This window comes from Gossypium arboreum, chromosome 9, assembly GCF_025698485.1.
Source record: "Gossypium arboreum isolate Shixiya-1 chromosome 9, ASM2569848v2, whole genome shotgun sequence".
Lineage (NCBI taxonomy): Eukaryota > Viridiplantae > Streptophyta > Magnoliopsida > Malvales > Malvaceae > Gossypium > Gossypium arboreum.
The window spans coordinates 62,378,550-62,389,603 of record NC_069078.1 but is presented as its reverse complement, the minus strand read 5'-3'; the positions used below and the strand labels follow the sequence as shown (position 1 = coordinate 62,389,603).

The 11,054-nt window shown below is 37.5% G+C and overlaps 1 non-coding gene across 1 annotated transcript; it reads left to right on the top strand.

Moving 5' to 3' along the window:
• Window positions 1-10,727: 10,727 nt before the first annotated feature.
• Window positions 10,728-10,836, top strand: LOC128280960 (small nucleolar RNA R71). Its single transcript, XR_008271177.1, has one exon. It is a non-coding gene; the product is annotated as a small nucleolar RNA R71 (small nucleolar RNA).
• The last annotated feature ends 218 nt before the right edge of the window (window positions 10,837-11,054 follow it).

Genomic DNA, 11,054 nt, shown 5'->3' with positions numbered 1-11,054 from the left:
AAATCAAACATAAAGTCCCTTGTATGAACCCTCGAGGTCCATAACATGCATGAGAAATGAGTCGGGACTAAACCGGGCACTCAGAGAATCTTTTACAAAATCTTAAAATTTTTCATAAGTACTAAGGTCACACGCCCATGTGGTTAAGCTGTGTGGCTCACACGGCCATAGACACGCCCATGTCTTAGGCTATGTAACTCTCTGAATTGGGTCACACGGTCAAGTCACACATCCATATGTTAGACCGTGTGTAGGTGCAAGGGTCATACGGCCACATGCCTGTGTGCCAGGCCGTGTGATCAATTTTGAGCATTCTGTTTTAACATTTTAAAGATGCAGGGGACACACGGCTAGATCATATGCCCATGTGCTAGACCGTGTGTCACACACGGTTGAGACACACGCCTATGTCTCTACCTGTGTGGACAAAAATAGACTATTTTTCAAGCCACATTTCTCATACAATTTGTCTTCCTCCTACACCAATACTTTAACATATTCACAAGCCATATTTAAAATAATTAATTCAAGTCAAAACCAAGTCTCATGCATGACATAACATCACATACAAACAATGTGCTCTTAAGCACCTCAAATAATACTTTACCATCATGTAAGCAAGCATACAAAACTTACTTAACTTAGCAAATTCACCTATATGCATATTTTACCAAATATGCTAGAATTAATCATCAATGTGCATGATTTTCTATCATTAAACCATTTAAGCACACACCAAACATGTTATAACCTCATTTATACATATCAAAACATATTTATCACAAGCCAATCCAATGGCTAGTTATAACTCAAACATTTACATGCCAACATTGGCTAATTAACCTATACATGCCATTATAACCATAATTAATTTACCATATATATATGAAGATGGGCGATAGATAGTGTGAGTGATCTTCGTCAATGCTTTCAATCCAACGAGCTTTCGAATTGCTATAGAACAGGGAAAAATAAAACAGAGTAAGCATGAAATGCTTAGTAAGTTCGTATAACATGGTAATTAACTTACTATTCATTTATGTTCAAAATAAACATGCAAGGCACTATCAACCAATTTGGTCACAGGCCTTAAACACATATCCTCATCATGTTAGCCAAGCAATCACATATAATTGTCCTTAATTATAGATGAACAAAGTCACCAAGTCAGCTCCAGATTCCAATAACAACCAATTCATGCATCAGTATATCAGGTAATATCATTTCCATGTACTTCATGTACATACAGGTAATAGTTCGTTTCTAAGTCATATTATCTCATATAATCATCAAGATACATGTATGAGCTTAATAATAACCAGATTACCATATACATAAACTTTTCGCATCATGAATTCATATAACATTTCGAAATCACACCTAGGTATTTCAAGTACATTTTCATAATAATTCGTCCCGATTTTAGTATTCCATGTTGGAACTTTGCGTATTAGATCATTTGAAATGTTAGTGTCACACGGATAATACACTCAAGGTGTTCAAATCTATAATCATGAATGAACGTATTCATCGAAAAAATTCCATGTTCATATATTATTATCTAGTATTTTCATATATCATGTATCATCATTTTCATGTAATTCAGGTAGATATGTGTATTAATTCATTTCGTGTTCATATTTTCTCATGTCAGGATTTTGCCTGTTGAATTTATTTGAAATATCGATAGACACCCAAGTAGTATACATGAGGTATAGCAATCAATTATCTGTCAATTCATGTTCAGGGGTACCCATTAGGGCACATAATCATGAAGCACACTCTTGAGCCATTTAACAGGATGCCCAGTTGAGCCATGTAACAGGACGCTTATCCGAGCTAAACAGGAAACTCATAAGAGTTTAAAACAGGAAGCTCATTGAGCTTAACAGGTAACTCCGAAGAGTTATGAACATGTAAAATTTACAGCCCATGTATTTCATAAAATTCATAATTTTTCCATGAATTTTTACAACTTTACAATTTAGTCCTAAAATCATAATTTCATCAAAATTCACTTTACAAAAGTTGTTTATCTATCAACAACCTTTCATTTTCTACCATTAAATTCAAAATTCCAGCATACTCATCCATGGAAAAACCCTAGTACTTTGATAACTTCACAAATTAGTCCCCAAGATAGCTAAATTATGCTATTATGATCTCGAAAATATAAAAATCATTAAAAACGGGGCAAGAATACTTACCTAATCAAGCAAAATAAGTTGGCTTGAGCTTAGGTTTCCATGGCTAGGGTTTCCATGTTTTTAATTTGGGAAAGATAATATAAATGATGATATTTTTAATTTTTTATCATGTATCATCTTTTATTATTTCACTTTCTAATTTCATCCTTTTCTTTATTTTGTTTTCCATAGATGAATCATCATCATTAACGACTAAGCATTTTTAATGGTCTATTTGACATATAAGGGCCTCACATAGCTATTTAATCCTTTTAGGTATTAGAACTCAACTTTTGCACTTTGTGCAATTTGGTCCTTTATCAAATTAAACATTTAATCGGTAAAATTTCTTTATAAAATTTTTATACAACATTACTATCATACTATAGACCGTAAAATAATATAAAATAATTTTACTTCCGAAATTAGATTTGTGGTCTCAAAACCACTATTCTGATTTTACCGAAAATGGGTTGTTACACCATGTCTCTTTATCCGATGCCCTATAACAATATCTTCTCGTACCATGCAATGGAACTTTTCCCAGTAGAGTACAAGGTTTGTTTCTTCTCATAGCCTTAGTAACTTGCCTAGATTGGCAAGGTAATCATTATATGTGTCTCTAAACACTGAAAAATCATCCATAAACACTTCAAAATACTTTCCAACCATGTCAGTAAAAATAGACATCATACATCTTTAAAATGTAGTAGGTGCATTACATAAACCAAATGGCATGCGCCTCAATGCAAATGTACCATACGAGTATGTGAATGTTGTTTTGTGTTGATCCTCTAGCGTTACGGTAATCTGATTACACCCTAAGTATCTATCGAAAAAATAGTAATAGTCTCGCCCCGCGAGTCTATCTAGCATGTGATCCAAGAACAACAAAGGGAAGTGACCTTTCCTAGTCGCCTTGATCAACTTTCGGTAATCGATACAAATTCTCCATTCCGTAACCATTCTAGTTGGTATCAACTTATTGTTTTCATTCTCTACTAACTTGATACCTCCTTTCTTTGGCATGCACTAAACTGGACTTACCCATGAACTATCTGAGATGGGATCAATTATACCCGCATTTAACCACTTAACGATTTCTTTCTTTACCACGTCTTTCATGATGGGGTTCAGTATTTGTTGTCCATCAATCGTCCCTTTCTCGCCATCTTCCAAGATGATCATCTGTATGCATACAGACAGACTAATGTCACGAATATTGGCTATGGTCCATATGATAGCCTTCTTGAATTGTTTCAACACTAGGATGAGTTTCTCTTCTTGCTCTTCAGTCAACTCTGCTGAAACAATCACAAGTAAAATAGAAACGTTACCTACATAAACATATTTTAAATGTGAGGGAAGTACCTTCAGTTCTAATTTAGGTGGCTCCTCAATTGACGCTTTGGTTGGGTATAATCCCTACTTCCTAATTCCAAAGACTTAAAGTGGGATTATGGATTAAATCCCCTTTGATTAGCTTCTAATAAAGCTAAGTATTCTTCTCCCTGTTCATCACTTGGGGGTCTGACATCAAAATTTTCTCCAATAGGTTCTCAACAAAGTTGAGTTCATTTTCCATGACTAATTCCTCTAACTCAGATACCGCAGAACAATAATCAACTATGTTAGGAAATAGCATAGACTTAAAAACATCAAAAGGTGGGTCATTCCAATTGCTAGGAAAGGCCCTCCTAGGTTGATTAGCACCTTTTTATCCGCTTCAAAGTCTAGAATAACAAAGTTAGCATGGAAAATAAATTTATCTACACATACTAATACATCCTCGATTTTTCCTTCTCGATACACTAAAGATTGATCTGCTAATTGAAGTGTAACCGTAATAGGTCTAACTTGTAACACCCCAAACCCGGCCGAGACGTTATGGCTGAATTTGGAATGTCACATGATATAGAGTTTGAAATTGAATTTGACGAGTTAAACCCGTTCCACTTACTTAATCTTTATTTTACCACGGAGTAGAAATACATGGTTTTTGTTGTGATTAAAATGTATCTCTTTTACGCGAAAACTTTAGAAACATTCTAATTTAGGAAAAACAGTTTTTATTTACGAAAACCTTAGTTTTTAGGAAAATTGAGTTTGATGAGTTGCAGTTTAAATAATCATAAAACCGTATAAAGTCCCAAATTAGAACCAAACAGCCCAAAATTAAATCAAAAACCCCAAATAAGTAATAAAAACTGGAAGTAAATGGAAAGCCAGTCTAAAATTTTACGTGTGGCCACCATCGAGTCCTCCGCTACACCAATCTGTCAAGACTGGAGATTACCTATACAGATTAAACAGAAAATGGGGAGTTTTCACAAACTCAGAGTGTAATCCCACAAAAAACATACAGAATAATCATCAGAAGTCAGAAATAAACAGTCTGGGGCTGGAGCCCATTACAGAATCAAAGTGTTTTTCGAAAATTAATCTTTTCGGTAAAAAATTGTTACTAAGTTTAAGTCCTTTTATTATTATTTAACAAAAGTTCTCGTCAAAAAGTTTACCTTATTAACCATCAGTGTTATATTAAATTGATTTAAAGACGCGGAAGCTTTTTAAGTCGATGAAGTTTAAAATGCATATTTTAGAAAATAGTAATTGTTTTAAAAACTTGTTTTTACCTAAACTAGCCGTTTAATATAAGAAAAAAATCCCAATTAAAACTTAAACCCACAAATGGCCTTATTACATAATCAAAAAACCCAATATGAATTTTAAAATAAATAGAGTGAAAAGTAGAACATCAGCAATCGTGTGGCCACCTCTGAGTCCCTCGCGGCTCCAAACCGTCTAAGGCTGAGGATTACCTATACAGTTAAAAGAAAGGGTCGGTTTACAAAAACTCAGTATGTAATCCCAATAACAAACAAATAGTGAATAACACGATCAGGCCTAAGCCTAGGCCGGTAATATCAGGATTGAGCCCTATTCAATGTCGATCAGATCGGGCCTTAGCCCTATACTGATAATAATGTGGGCCTAAGCCCAATGCGATGTCGATCAGATGTAATACAATTATGCATCCTACCCAAATCCAGCCAGCACACCACCTGTACTAACCAACATACCATGTAGGGATATAAATAGACCGACCCAACCAACACACCGAAATCGCAGCAAAGCTGCCAGTAATAATAATGCAGCATAGCTGCCAGAAACAGTAATGTGGCAAAGCCACTAGTAATAGTGAATGTGACATAGTCACCAGTATAGTACTTCCTCTATATCAAAATCCCAACCCCATGCAGTATGTCATGTCATGAATATTACGTGTATGCAAAGTCATACTCAGTACAATCATATATGTAAAACATAAGCACATCAGACATACGGAACATAAGGGCATAATCGTCATTTTACCATACAGGGGTATTACGGTCATTTTATCCTACAGGGGCATTACTGTCATTTTACCCTTTAGGGGTATTACAGTTATTTTACCCTAAAGGGGCATTACGGTCATTTTACCCTACATGGGCATTTCAGTCATTTTACCTTACAGGGGCATTATAGTCATTTTACCTTACAGGGGTACTACGGTCAAATAACAACCTCTCTGAAGGTCTACAGTCACCTCGAATGACACAGATAACCTAAATGATCATAATGGTATAAATAGGCCCAAGGTCCATTACTCGGCCCAAGTGGGCCCACACGCTCGTGTGGCCTATTTAACCCAAATTTAGTTACGGCTATGTGACCCACATAGCCCAGTCCAATATTTATCACTTACTACGAATTTAATCTGTGTGGGGCCCATGAGCCTATTGGGCCCACACGACCCGTTTCGATCCAACGTGGCACATAACGACCCAAGCCCACGAAAACGCTCGTGGTGGCCTTTACAGTCTATCGCCCATGATTTGTGGGCTCAATGTACCCCACGAGTGATGGCAAGCTCATGCGGCCTCAAATGCCGAAGTTTCGGCACTTCAGTTTTTCTGCTTTTGTTGATTTACAGTAAGAAAGGGTGTGGTTACACACATTTTCCGACTTCTTGACAATGACAGATTTTGGTGCATAGTTACACACCTGTTTGCAAAAACAATGTGAATAGTCCTCGAGTACCAAAACCTATATCCATTCACAACACACGATTAATCACATATTAATAGGAATACAACCAACCTTAATTAATATACTTAGTCACTTAAACCACAACCACCTACCTTGTTTGAGCCAACGAATATTCGCACCTAATTGTTGATCAAGAGCGATTACCCACTCATTAATTAAAAACTGCAAATGAATATAACCTCCTATTAACATATATTTATGAAAATAATTGATCCATAGCCAAACACATACTCACCGAAGTCACAAAACGTAGAATCGAATAGAATTCAAAGTTAGCAGAGAAGGCAAAAAAGCAATTTTGGCACAGTGGTGGTAAAAGTATGATGGAATGTTGGCAATAAAAGAGAACAAGGGAGGGTTCTAAACTTAGCAATAAACCCCAACCTCCAGCAGTAACCCCAGGTAAAATGACAGCCTAAAGAAAAGAAAGAGAAAAGAATTGCTTTCACAGAAGAACCAAACAATAATCGTCCAAGAAAAAAAACTTGTCAAAACCGAAACTGTTGAAAGGGAAAAAGGGTTTAAAAATCGGTCCAGAGAGAAAGCAATTTAGAAAGGAAAGAGAAGAAGAGTAATAAAATAGGCCACAGTCTCTAGGCTACAAAAATAAAAAAAAAATGATAGAATTTGAGTAAGGGGGGAAGTATGTACTCGGTTTAAAGAGAAAGAAAAATAAATAGTTTTAAAAGGAGGAGAGTAGAAGAGGCAAAAAGATGAGAGTCGAGAAACTTGAAGAAGAGTGTACCACCAAAACCAGCAAAGGGGAAAAGAAACTATCATAAACTCTTTTACACTAATCGACCTCTAGAAAATAAAAGAAAAATCCCAAAATGGTACAAACCCGAAGAAAAAAACACTGACTTCCCTAAACTAAAATTCCTTAGTAGTTTACTTTCCAAAACCGGCACGCTCCTCTCCCACACCTCCACCTCCCTTGATTTTCTCCACAATTTTCTCCTAAAAATCCTCATTTATCTTCTCCATGGTTTCCTCCATAATCTGCTCCTTAACCAGTTCAAACTTCCCTCAACAGAGTTTCAATCAACCTCTACTTCTCACATGGCAAGAGAACAAAATAAATAATCTTCTTACCTTGCCACGATTGAACCTTAGACCTCAAGAGAACTCCACACGCCACCTACCACTGCACCACAAGCCCTTTTTGTGACACATTTTACCCACAAATATTTATAAGGCCTACAAGCTAAAGCCAAGGTTCACTTAAGGGGAAAAACTAAAATTTTTGCAAAAGCCCAGACTTGAACCAAGACTTATCAAACACTCCCAACCACACCCAAATCACTTAGCCAATAAAGCAAACATGAAATTTGTGCCACTTTATTGCTTAACTAAAATATTTATGAGCAATGTCCTAACCGCTCCCATGCTCAAAGCCCAATACTTCTAGGCCCAATTTGGGGGCGTTACATTCTCTACACACCATCTCCATCCAACCCTACACACCATGTGGGGATAAAATCAACCCACCCATCCCTGCACACCATGCTGTACCGAAACACGGCACATAAATAGATATTTGTAGCTGAGCTGGCATATAACAGGCTTAAGAGCCCTTCAGACACTTCCTCCAATAAATCATTAACCCACCCTTATGCAATGTAACATACAATAAATGGCATGCTAATATGCAATAATCATTCACACAATCAGTTCAGTATTATCAGACTCAGTACAGATATCATACAATAGATCACACGTTTAGGGGTCCAGATAATGCTTACCGACCCTTCAATAGGTGACAGTCGACTTGGGCGACCGGTGCAACCTTACAGAACTGTTTCAGGAAAATGGGCTTACACGCTCATGTAGCCTGCCCATGTGGCCCACACAAACCAAAATGGCCTTGGCCATGTGGATCATACGGCCTGGCCCAGAATCTCACATGCCCGTGTGGTTCACCCGTATTGGCCCACACGTCCGTGTAGCCCATACAGCCCAACCCAGTTGAGCCCGTGTGTCGCACACGGCCTACCTAGCTATCACACTGTTGTGTCATACGCGCATGGCCTAGCTCGTCGATCACACGCCCGTTTACCATCACACAGCCTACCACACAGGCGACCACACGTTCGTGTGGCGTTGATAGATTGGTATTTTGGCTTTTCTCTGACTGTCGTTTTCTGCGTTTCGAGTACATACCTGGTACCTTTTAATGCTAAAACAACACTCGAGACGACTAGTACCTAAAATTGACCAATCTAACACCAACATTAGTCTTAATACTAGAATTAATCCGAAAACACCACTTCCACAATAACTCAAAATATCCACTTAGTGTGTACCTCAAAACCCTGAATGATTTAACTACCAAACGGCACTAAGGAAGCCCTTTTTACACCCGATTCTCTGCTGTCAAAACATCATACACAAACCTCGGATCAGAACTTAAAAATCAAACTCCAAAGCACAAAGATTACTTACCAATTAAGGCTGAAAGCAGAAAATAGCTTCTCGAGGAGTAAAAATGAATGAACAACAAAAGGAAAGGTGTTGATTAAGATAAAAAACAACAAGAAGAGGGGAAAAAGGAGAGTGGCCGTCAGTTTTCGAGAAAAGGGGGAGAGGGAGCCGAAAAATTGAAAAAAAAATCAGAATAGGTAATATTCTGATAACTTCCCCCATAATCTCTGCAAATATCTCACCACTATCCCATTAACAGCCTACTACTCAGAATCCCCTTTCAACACAACTCTAGCCGAAATTAGGAGCAAAAATACTATCCCTTTCCTACTCAGAGATTCGAACACAGGACCTCTAACACATCAACACTCCACTTAACCACTAGACCAGCAGGCCCATTCTGATATGTTTTCACAAATAATTAAATAAAAGTCTACTGAACAGAGATAGGGCTTTATTCATAAAAATACCAACAGTCGCCTCAGTTGTGGCTTGAACCTGGGACCTCACACACACACCTAGAACACTTAACCACTGAAGCAGATACACAGTTGTGTAATATTTTATCAAAACATAAAATTAAAACTTGGGGCGTTACATAACTTCACCTATCCCCAACTTCCTAAATATGGACATGGACATCAAGTTGGTGCTCGGACCCAATTCGAATAGTGCCTTACCATAATACGTTGCTTCAATGTTGCAAGGTATGGTAAAACATCTAGGATCCTTTAACTTTAGGGATAGTTTGTCTTGAAGATATGCACTGCATTCCTTCGTCAGGGCTACTATCTCAAATTCTCCTAGTCTTTATTTCTTGCACAGGACATCATTCATGAATTTGACGTAGTTTGGCATCTGTTCAAGTGCTTCTACCAACAGGATGTTGATATGAAGTTACTTAAGTACGTCTAAGAACTTCTTGAACTGGATTTCTTACTTCTACTTCTGAAGTCTTTGAGGGTAGAGTGGTGCAGGATTATTTACTGGAACTATTTGATTTGTCTTTTGTCACAGTTCTGCATCTAACGAAGTTGTCTGTGTATCGAGTTTTGCAAATTCTGGTTCTGGTGAAGCTAGAATTTCAACACTTGGTTGAACTTCCACTAAATCTTGAGCATCAGCTGGCTCCTTTTCAACTTCGACAGTGTTGGGCTCTAATGTCTTTTTGCTGCTCAATGTCAATAATTTACAATACTCTTTCCTCGGATTTCTAAGATTCTCCATATCACTAGGCAAAGCACCTTGTGGAAGATTTTTGAGTTCAGTGGCAAGTTGGCCCATTTGATTTTCCAGGTTTTTCAATAGGATGGTTGGCTTTGGATTAAGGCATCGTTTTTGGCTATGTATGTCTTCAACAAGTTTTCTAAGCCATTGAAAGATTCAACTTGAGGTTGCTTCCAAACTTGTTAGGTAAAAATAGGTGGTTGGGTCGGTTTAGGTTGGGCATAAGTGTTACTAGGTCCAACCCCTTGGTTACTCCAAGAGAATTTAGGGTGGTTTCGCCAAGATGGGTTATATAAATTGGATTGCAGTCCTTGCATTCCTCGGTTCTGGTTCTGATTACCCATGTAATACACAAATTCTGGGTTTGATGGACATTCTTCGAACAAATGCCCTTCTCCACAATAAACACAGGCTATATTTTCAAATTGATTGGATGGCTGAGCTATAAAATTATTAAACCCATTAGTAGTAAAGTTTTTAAGCAACGATGATATTGAGGTTGCTTGAGATGTAAGTGAAGTGAGAGCTTCCATTTCATGTACTCCAGCGACTCGTCTTCCTGACGTTGCTTGATTGGTTGGCCATTGATAATTATTGCTGGCAATCCTCTTAATGATTTCATAAGCCTCGTTATAAGACTTAGAAAGGAAACAATATTAGTAGAAGCATCCACTACCATCCTCATGTAAGCATTAAGGGCATTATAGAAGAAAGGAAACAATATTAGTAGAAGCATCCACTACCATCCTCATGTAAGCATTAAGGGCATTATAGAATGTCTCAAGTTGAATGCAATACGGGATTCCATGATAAGGGCACTTTTATTTAATAATTCTTTGTACCTTTCTCATGCCTCATACAAGGACTCATCATCTATTTGTTAGAAAGTAGTGATCTCATTCCTGAACTTAGCATTCTTACTAGGTAGGAAATACTTCATAAGGAATATTTCTGCTAACTCTTGCCATGTGGTAATGGAATGTGGTGGCATGAGTCCAACCAGGCTCGAGCTTTGTCCCTCAATGAATATGGGAACAACTTTGATCGTAGTGCATATTCGGGTATTCCGGCTAACATAAAGGAATCACTCACCTCCATAAACAGTCTTAAGTGAAGGTGAGGATCTTC